Source organism: Corvus kubaryi, unplaced genomic scaffold (assembly GCF_017639235.1).
Source record: "Corvus kubaryi isolate FWS band 111438036 unplaced genomic scaffold, C.kubaryi_AGA036_p1.0 37391, whole genome shotgun sequence".
In the NCBI taxonomy this organism is placed as follows: Eukaryota; Metazoa; Chordata; class Aves; order Passeriformes; family Corvidae; genus Corvus; species Corvus kubaryi.
The window spans coordinates 1,177,141-1,187,098 of record NW_024581130.1 but is presented as its reverse complement, the minus strand read 5'-3'; the positions used below and the strand labels follow the sequence as shown (position 1 = coordinate 1,187,098).

General features: G+C 38.7%; 1 long non-coding RNA gene across 1 annotated transcript; it reads right to left on the bottom strand.

Moving 5' to 3' along the window:
• Positions 1-212: 212 nt before the first annotated feature.
• On the bottom strand, positions 213-5,728 carry LOC121669344. Its single transcript, XR_006017731.1, has 3 exons — positions 5,377-5,728; positions 5,050-5,275; positions 213-4,255 (listed from the first exon to the last, which is right to left on the bottom strand). It is a non-coding gene; the product is annotated as an uncharacterized LOC121669344 (long non-coding RNA).
• Between the last annotated feature and the right edge of the window lie 4,230 nt (positions 5,729-9,958).

The window sequence follows — 9,958 nt, the reverse complement described above, 5'->3', positions numbered from 1 at the left end:
ATTATTTTGAGGGACACAATTATTAGTTTTCTAGGAGAAAAAAAAAAACATTTCCAAATATATTTAATTGCCCAAATAACTTCATAGAAAAAAAGAAATAACAGCCTTTAGCTATGATCCCCACTCTAAAAGATAGAAAGTCTGCTTTGTTTTTGGGAAGAGCTTGAGAGCTTGAATAGATTTTTTTTTTTGGGGGGGGGTGGGGTATAACTTAGAAATAACATTTTATTTCAATCATTCAAACATTAATTCAATCATTCAAACAAAAATTTAATGAGTCAAATGCCTGTAGCTATTTCTAGCAGAAGCAGGTTTGCTTTTATGGAAAAGTGCAAGCTGATGCTAAATAGTAAGTCATTGGTCCTATGCCATTTTGAAGTTTTATTTGATGGCTTCAATGTAAAGTCAAGCTACAGTGAAAGAGATAGGGACCAAAGGAGGGTAGGATTTTGGTTTTGAGTTTAATTTGGCTGCAGTAAAATGTACTTGTGATTCACTTACTGACAAAGGAAGAAAGGTCCTGTTGCAGGACCATAACAGGGATTTTTCTTGTCTGGCTGTTGTTAGTGGGCAGGTACTGTGCTGGTCTAATCAGCAGAGAGTTATTGCTGTTTTCTGTCTGTTCTGGAGTGTCAGGGATGGGTCTGTATGTGGGAGGGTATTTTTTAAACAGAAGGAGTAATATTTTGAAAAGTGAAATGGGAGCCTATCCCTCCTTGCAAAAATGTCCTAAGTTCTTTGTTCCTAGAAATTAAATTCCAATTTCACTTCTGAAATTGAGGCTCTGAGTTCCTACATGACTGGAGGACTTTTAAATATTTGACCTACCAAGTCCTGCTCCAGTCCCATGTTCCTCCAAAGCTGAATTTGCATGGCAAACTCCAGGTTTAAGCTTTTTTTAAAAAGTGGCTCAATTTGAATGATGTATTTAGCAACCAATAGGCATTGCTGCAAACCCCCCAGCATCTCAGGCAATGTCACTGTCTCCACGATCTGCATGTGTGGCAGATGTGTTGAATGCATCAGCATTTACAATGTGAGTCTCCTGTGGCCATGCAGTGTGAGATGGGCTCTCCTCAGAGCCAGGGCTGACTTTGTTCTGTCTGCACGATGTCTAACTCACAGGGGGTCCTGAGCTGTGACTGGGCTCCAAAATGCTGTGAAACAGTACAGTATTAAAATAACATCAGTTTCATGTACATGCTACAAAGAGGCATCTATTGCAAGCCTTAGAAAGAAAAAAAAGAAAGACCAGGAAGGAGGTAAGGGAAGCAGCAGAAGGCTCTTTTTTCTGCATCACAAGCCACCCAGAGAATATGTCTGTGTGTTTCACTTGGTTATTTATTTTGCATTATGATATCTGACATATCAGAAAACATGAAAGGCATTTGCAAGCCTAAGACAAAAAGTAAAATGGCGCTTGAAAATGATTCTTTGTGAAGGCTTATTTTTGTTTTGTTGCACATGAGACTAGTCAAACAGACAGGTTTATTTTAACTCTCTAACAAAATTTAGCAACTGGAGACAAACAATTGTCTGCTATTATCATTCCTGCCGCCAAAATTCATTAGGTTCAGGAACATCAACTAAATCGTGTGCTAGAAGGGAGCCCACAGCCACCTACACTATTGCTGGAGACATGACCCCTGGAGCCAGTGTGGTGTCCACATACATCCAGGAGACTCCCACCCTACGCTATTAAGAAGTAAAATATCTCAACCCATGGCCTTCCTGCAATTCATTGTGAGCAGGCTCTTTTTGCAGCTGCACTTTTCTGTCTGCAAAAGCCCTTGCTGTCTGTCATGAACTTTGTATCCAGCTTAGCTTTTTAAGGTCTGTACTTCATCAAAAAGTAAATGCATTCTCCAACATGCTGGTATTTGGTTGCCAGCCTGAGAGAGGCAGGAGGCTGATGGGGCTGGGTACATAGAGTTAAAAGGTGCCCTTTTAACATGAGTTACACTGATTTTTATTTCTTCTGAGATCTCAGCTGTGGAGAAAGGAAGCTAGCTGGAAAAGTCAGCCTGGCCTCAGCAAATTTAGAAATGTAGGCCCAGATCCTTGGGATGTATCTGACTCATGAAATGAATTTGAGTAAAAGAAAATTGTTTAACAACTTTTCTGCTTTTTGTTCTCCAAAGTAGTCAGGGCCTAGTTTGGCTAATGACAACTGTAAAAATCAGATAGCTCTGAGTGGTATTGATTCATTATGTGGCTGGGGGTTTTTTTCAGTTATTCTGTTACAGCAGTTTTCCATCATCTTGGCATCAGAGAGATGTGAAGCAACAGCAGCATAATTTGGAACCCAGTATTTTAAAAACCATGGAGAGTAGGGGTATATTCATGTTTGTTGTATCTGCAACCTCTGGGAAGCTGGTGGAGTTGCTGAGCTGGAATCTATTGGAGTGAACTATTTGGAAATCCATGGAACTTTTTAAAATCCATGTAAAGTGAATATATGAAAGTAATCACTTAAAAGGAGTTCTGTTTGGGGAGTGGCTGAAGAAGATAAAGGAGAAAGGTAATCTGGCATTAGAGTTTGGTGCTTCTGGAGAAGAGATTAAGAGCTGGGTGATGTCAGCTCCTGCAAGCCCAGAGAGGAATCAAGAAGGTGTGTCCAAAGGGTGATTCAGACTCCTTACAAATGGAGCCAAGTTGGGGATGGCACCATCTGCCCACAGAGATGTTCTGGAAATGCCCAGCTTGCCAGTAAGAGTGACAATAATGCCTGCTGGAACAAGCAATGAGCTGACATCACACGTCACGGTGGTGATGCTGGGGGACTGTGGGACAATATCCAACTGGAGACACTCCTCAAGCTGTCCCTGACACCCATCCCTGTGCAAGATAACCTCCTGCTTGTATCGAAGCAGCTGCGTGGACGTCAACTGTGCGGAAACACAGAAAGGGAGGCAGCAACTGGGGCAAAAAGAGAGGTGGAACATGCTAAAGCCATCCATATGTGTGCTGGGTTAGCCTCTGAAACTGGGAACCTAAAGTGTAATAAAAATGAAGAAATCAAAGGTCAACTTGTACATCAGGAGATGTTGGCCAAAAATTTGTTTCCCCTAACAAAGCTAAATATACTATCCCCAATAACAATATCATGGCAGGGGTGGATTGTTTCCTTCAAGAAGCCTTCAGTTTTAATTAATTTTATATATACATGCACACATGTAAATATTTGTGTTTGAGTTGCACATGGACCAAAGAGACATTAAAATAATCAATCAATCAACAAAAAATTAAAAAGGGCTTTCAGAGTCTCACCAATAGTCGTAGAGAACCAGAAAATATACAGGACACCAGGCTTTATGAACAGCCCCTAGGAGTACATCTACACTGTGTGACTGATGCTTTATACTTAGGCCAAGAATAGTTTAAAAAAAAAGCCAAAACAGTGCAAAAATTACACAGGTATTTCCATCACTCTGTAGATTACAACAAATACTCTGTGTTTGCCGAGGCTGTGGAACAGCTATTAGCAGATGCTGACTGTATGATGATGACCACTGTAAGTGGATGCTTATTTAAGGGACGTTTTCAGGAAACAGCCTGCTCTTAGGAGCAGTCTATAAGTGAAAATGCACTTTGCAAGATTTTTACATCTTGCTGGCTTGCCTTTTGCCATTTTACAGCAAAGGAAATGTTAATGTGTAATAGAATTAGCATTTAGGAGAGGCCTAGAATACTGTTCTTTATAAAATAGCCTGGTATTATTATTCAAGACGGGTCTTCTCGTCAGCAATTTAAGCCCCCCAAAATTACCCATCATTACACAGACAGTCCATTTAACATTCTGAAGCTAATCATACAACAACCTACCCTTTCAGAGGAGATACAAAACCTTGCTTGGGTTTTAAGTTCTGATTACAAGATGAGATTCCAATTGAGAATTTCAGCTATAAACCAAATGACCTTCAATGACCGTAGACTGGAAAACCTGGTGACTAATCTAAATAGATTTCCAGGCAGGAGGAAAAAAACACCACCCAGCTCTTGTTTCTAGTCCTCTGCATTATTAGGAGAATGACAAAGACAAGCAGAATGTGAAAAAAGTCATGACTCCAGTGACCTTCATCTCTTTGTCCCAGAGAGGTCAGGAGTAATCTGCAAAACTTTAACTAGAGTTCAAATTCAGTTTTGCTGTCCTTAGAGGCTGGTAAAATTAAATATTCTGTTCTTGTGCTCTGAAAACAGCCACAGTAATTGGTGATGTTTCCCAGCATTGGCTATGAAGATGTATTGGCATGAGCTGAAATTCAGAGAGAGACAGTATTTTACAGGGTATATATGGCAGATATAACCAAATCCTGGTTTCAGCTTGTAATGCTAGAAATCACAATCACATTCCTGAAAATGAGATCATACCAGGATATGAGAGCATGCCAGAACATGTAGGACATGACTTTACAGTTTGTCAAGCTTGTCATCCAAGGCAAAACACCTATTGTCAATATCTGGAAAAAATCCCATGAAACAGAAAGGCATCAGGCAAGTCAAAGTCTGGAGGAGAAAGCCATGCAAAAATAGAAAATACGGTGAGTAATCTAGAATAGAGCTCATAGGGACTTTCTGACCTTGACCTGGAATGCTTTGTCCCTTTCCTCCTTTTGCATGTCACAAGAAGACTCGTTTACTTATTGAATATCCATCCTGATTAGATCTATAGGAATCACCATGTTGGATCAGACCGCAGGAGTCCATGATTTCCAGCAACCTACCTTTAGTAAGCAGAAGTTTAGAGAAAGTATAAAGGAACTAAGGAAGGAATAAACATATATTCTTGGGGAAAAATCTCCTCCTTGCTCTTGATCAGGAATTGCCTTATGCCTTACCATTTAGGAAGATATAACTTCTCCAGTAGGACTTTTAGAAACCCTGGGTTAATACCTTGGGAGTTTCCTGTTGCCTACATGAATATTTTGTCAGATTTTGAATCCTGGTGAACATCTGACACAAATTATGGCCTCAGGAAACAATGAAATAGACTAATTTTGAGTGCAGTGAATACACCCATATTATTTTATCATTTGTGTAGTTACCCACCTGTTCTGATTCAAAGGTTTCTATGCAGCACCTTGTGTTTTGCATTCTTCTCTTCAGTCAATCTTCACAGTAAGGATCCAAGTGCCTGGCAGTTCTTCATTTCCCATTTGTGAACCTCCTTACTGTGGGCTTTTGGGGGATGGGAAGCCAGCACATGTAAGTATAAAAGTCTGTAATTGAGTTTTTATATACCAGCATGTACTGGTGTCAACAGGTTTCTTGAATCCTGTAGGAAACATTAAAAATGAAAAGCAAATTTCAAAATTAAGTAAAGGATCCATTAAATGCTCTCTCCTCCTCCAGAAACTTAAAAAATAATGCACTTACCTTGAACTCTAAAAGGCTCCTTCCTTCTTCTGCATTCAGATATTGAGTTGCATTTCCTGCATCTTGAAACGTAATGAGAGTGGACACCCTGTGCTGCACAGTAAAATTGCAGCTGTCAGTGTGAGACACCTGCAATATCCAGTTTTAGAGATGTTAAAATGGTGACCAGCATTTCTGAAAAATGTAGAATTTGGGAAGAGTGAGAGATTCTGTTCCAGGATTCTAAATCAATATCTGCATACTCTGCTTTGAGCCCTGCTGATTTCAGTGAGTGCACATGAAGTAAAATGTCATTTATCATAAATAAAGGTGACAAAGCCAGTCTTCTGGGCATGCTCTACTACTGTTAGTATCTGCACATTCTGAAGACACATTTGGTAACCAGGACTTCCCCAGCAAAAATGTTTTGTGTGTTGGACAATGGGAAAAGTATTTCAGCTTTTCCTTGCGTGTATCTCTCTTGAGGGAAACAGGGTGAGAACATCTGAAATACAGCAGGGTAAAAGTGTGAGGAGACATCAAGGGATAGGGACAAAATATCTCCCTTTAGCCTTCCAGCTGTCACTCTACCTCTGCTCTCTGTAGGTGATGAAGGCAATATTGGATCAAAGTATATATACATTATATATACATATGTATATACACACACACTCTAGATATAAAAAATATATATAATATATTATATTTATATTGACCCTATTGGTTCAGAGGTAGCCACTGTGATATAAATACCTGTTTGACACATTTCCCAAAAATTATTTTAGGAAAGTGATTGGGTATTAACTAATACATCCAGTAATATAAAGATAATAAGTTCTGCACAGTGTCATTACAGTTATAAATATCAATATAGTATAAACTGTAAAAAAAAAAAAGTTTCATTAACATTTCTTACAGTGCCACATGTAAATAAATCTCAAGATCTGTAATAAAGAAAATAACAATAACAGTAAGGAAATGAATAAAATTAGTTATTACTTAAAATGGCATTTCCTTTAAAATGCCAGAGTGAAATTGTTAAGATCTTACTAAGGAGAGACAGACAGGAATGTTCCTAGGAATGACATCACAAACTTTATCTGTCCTCTTTAGCTTCCTCAATTTAGGAAGAAATTTAATATTGTTTTGCATCTACTACTGCATGCAGTCTTTGCCCAATGCATTATCCTATGCTGAAAGTAGGTTTTTGATGAAGTTCAGATATTCACAGAGAAATAAAAGATGCTCATATCCTAATGGTGGCTTTAATTCTCAGGAAGCTAACCATGCTCTTCTTATAGTTGAGAGCTATCAATGCTAAATAATTTTGTAATCATTGAAGATCGCACTCCAGTACTGTCTAGAAAAACAATGTAGTCTCACCAGATTTAAATATTTAGCAAAAAATCAGGATTTAATTACATTACATGATTAAATGATTATGAAACCACTTTAGGACAGGAACTTCAGTTCTGGATAATGGCTAGATCCTAGAGTTTTAGCCTTCTTTTATCTCCAGGCACCACAGAAACAAGAAACCATTACAACAGGACAAAAGATCACCATTACAGTGTTATTAGAAGGGGCAGGAACATCAGGAACATGCTGGTGTTCTGTTTTTAAAAACAAATGACCCATTAATTCACAAAAACAACCCCATTACTGCAGTAACAAACTTAGTTTACGCAAATGTCCCTATCAACATTATTCAAGCCCAAACTTGATTTAATTTGGAAAAGGAATGAATAAAGCTTAGGGTAATGGCAACCTCTTAGACCATGCAGACCTTAATAATACATTTAACAAAGTGTGCTGAGAGAGTGACACGAACATCAGAAGAGAAACCAAGAGAATGAACTGCAGAATAAAGGAGAATTTCTATCTGAAATCGTACCAGAGAAGGCAGAAGGAGCAACACAGGCAGAAGGAGCACGTGCCTAACTGTGAGTGAGGGAGAATAATCGCATTGATGACTGTTTCCCTACATAGTTTCCGTTTGTTTCTTTATTCTATTTTTACTGAATCTCATTTCTATTCAGGTTCAATTAATAATAATGAGCCTAAAATTAATTTGCATTATCATTTACAATGGATGCTTTGATCATGTATGTAGTTGGAACTATAATGCATACATTACCATATTATGCAAATTGCATTTTCAGCATCAGCTACATCTGTAGATCATTCCTTCACGCCACAGTTCTGTGCCTTGTTTCTTTGTGTGCAGCCCTGTAGAGGGAGAATCTCAGGAGGTACGACCAGGGGAAATACTGCTACAGGTGTGCCCTTCTATTATGTTCTCTCTCTAAACACCCAGCATTGGCATCAAACAGGGGAGAACTTTAACACAGATGGCTTGTTTGTGTCCTTTATGAAATTACTCTCCTGCATTGAGCCCACACAGGCAACCAAGCACGTACAAAAAGCCCAAGTACTACCTTTTTTTTGATCTTAACACAAGTGTCTCTCAAGCAGAACTTGTAACTGCTTGCAGCATAAATCTGATGAGAATCTGACTTGAAAAAGAAAGCTGAGCCAGTACCACAATGTACATAAAGATCTGATTTTTAGGTCAAACTTATGCATTCATGACACTAAACATGCTGGGAGAAATGTTGCACATCAATGGTTAATGGAGCCACTCAACTCTCTCTCGGCTGACTACTTTTTGCCACTGGCCAAATTTTGTATTGCAGTGAGCAGGCCCAAAAGTATTAGTAGTTTACATTTTCATATTGCCTTTCATCTTCTGAAATACTCCCTTGCTTTACAAGTTGATACAGAAACCATATAATGATTGTTTAATCTATTACAGTGCTGAAACTTTGTGGTGAAACACAGGAAGGATTTAGCAGCTTAGAATAAGAGAGCTGTTTCAGAGAGGAAATGAAGACTATAGTGTCCACTTGAAACAAAGATGGGAGAACATAATTTTTAAGCTTGGCATCTGGCCAGGCTACCAGAGTTAACACACTTTACAGATATAATTACTGCAGTGGGATCTTTAATGAACAAGGTGGTCAGAGCTTTGCTTTAACATGTCACCCAAAAATGCACTTGGGTCACACCTTGCATCTTCTCATCATGCTGACTCATGGGCTGACAAGCAGATGAGATCCTCTTCATTCATTTCTCTCTATGAGTTAGAGCCCTAGGTAACTCTCCAAAATGAATCAAACAGCCAAACACTGTCAAAAGAAAATTTTATGCTGCTTTCAATTTCATGAAAATTTTGCATGAAAACCTGTCCCTCCAGCCAAGCTGAGGATCATATAAGTTTAGATTCTTCCTCCCACAGATAAATTACTTTGGAGTTGCCCTACAGGCTTGATCCTGCCTTCCAAAGAGATGATGGTGAAATTCCTCCTGTGAGGTCACTAGGCCCCCAGAAGATGATTCACTTGGCCATTTTACTGTGCTTAGTCTGTTTGACAGGAGATAAGAGCAGTGCCCGAGGAAAGGGAAGGGGATGAGTGGGACTGCCCTTTTTTCTTGCCAGCATGTTTTTTGCTTGCATCATCCTGTCTTTTGAAACTTCTTAGCTAAGCACTGGGTCTATTTGCACTGCTACTTTCCTTCCCAGGATACACTGGGATGTGATGCATACAGTATCTTCCAGGTGAAGGAATTTAGCTTGGTGTTATCTGGTGAATGACAAACGTTTAGTATTGTCAGAATGACGTATTCCTGGGAGTCCTCAGCAAAGTGTTAATCTGATTAAACTCCTAAAAATTGATAGACGTTAAACAGAAGAGCATATTAATACTGTCAACAAAATTCAGGTCTTAGTCACTCAAACGCAAATGTCAGATAGTTGTTGCTCAGTATGCAATTAAAAATGATCTGATCACCCTCCAAGCAGAGAACTGACAAAAACATGGGGTGAGGAAACATTTTTGGTTTGTCCTCTGCATACAGGAAGATGCAGATAAGAGGGGAGAATCATTTTAATTCTGCATAGATAAAAAGATCACTCTTGGCAGAACAGATTAATGTACCTGTCTATACAAGCATAGAGGAAGAATGAAGAAGGGAAATAGATTAGTACTGTGCTGCACATGGGACAATCAAATATGATCTTTGGATTGGCAACTGGACTAATAATAATTACTGTAATAAACCAGGGCCTTTATACCTGTGATGTGCAGTATTAGCTAAAAGATATCTGCTTCTTAGCAATAATGAGCTGGAGTCTTCATCACTCATCACCTTGTGTAATTATTGCTATGAGTTCAAAATAAATCCATTGCGCTATCAATCAGATTTTTTTTTCCTTTCGTGTTGTGCTTTTCTTGCATGGGCATAATGACTACTCAGAGTGTAGACAATGAAGAACCAGCCTAAATATATTTCTTTTCTATATAAGAATAAGGAAAATGTAAGAGATCTAATGGACAAGTGCAATAGCTTGGGCAAGATCTGTTATTTAAAGTTTAGGTACTTCAGTGTTGCCAGAGCCAACCCTGTGGTTAAAGAACTCCAAAGAAGATAGAGAAATTGATAAAAAAAGCAGCCTGGCTTAATACCAAATAATACTTTTTCTTCTCCTCTCATAATGATTTATTAGCAGTTGTGTTAGTAAAAGCATGCACAGCAGTATTGA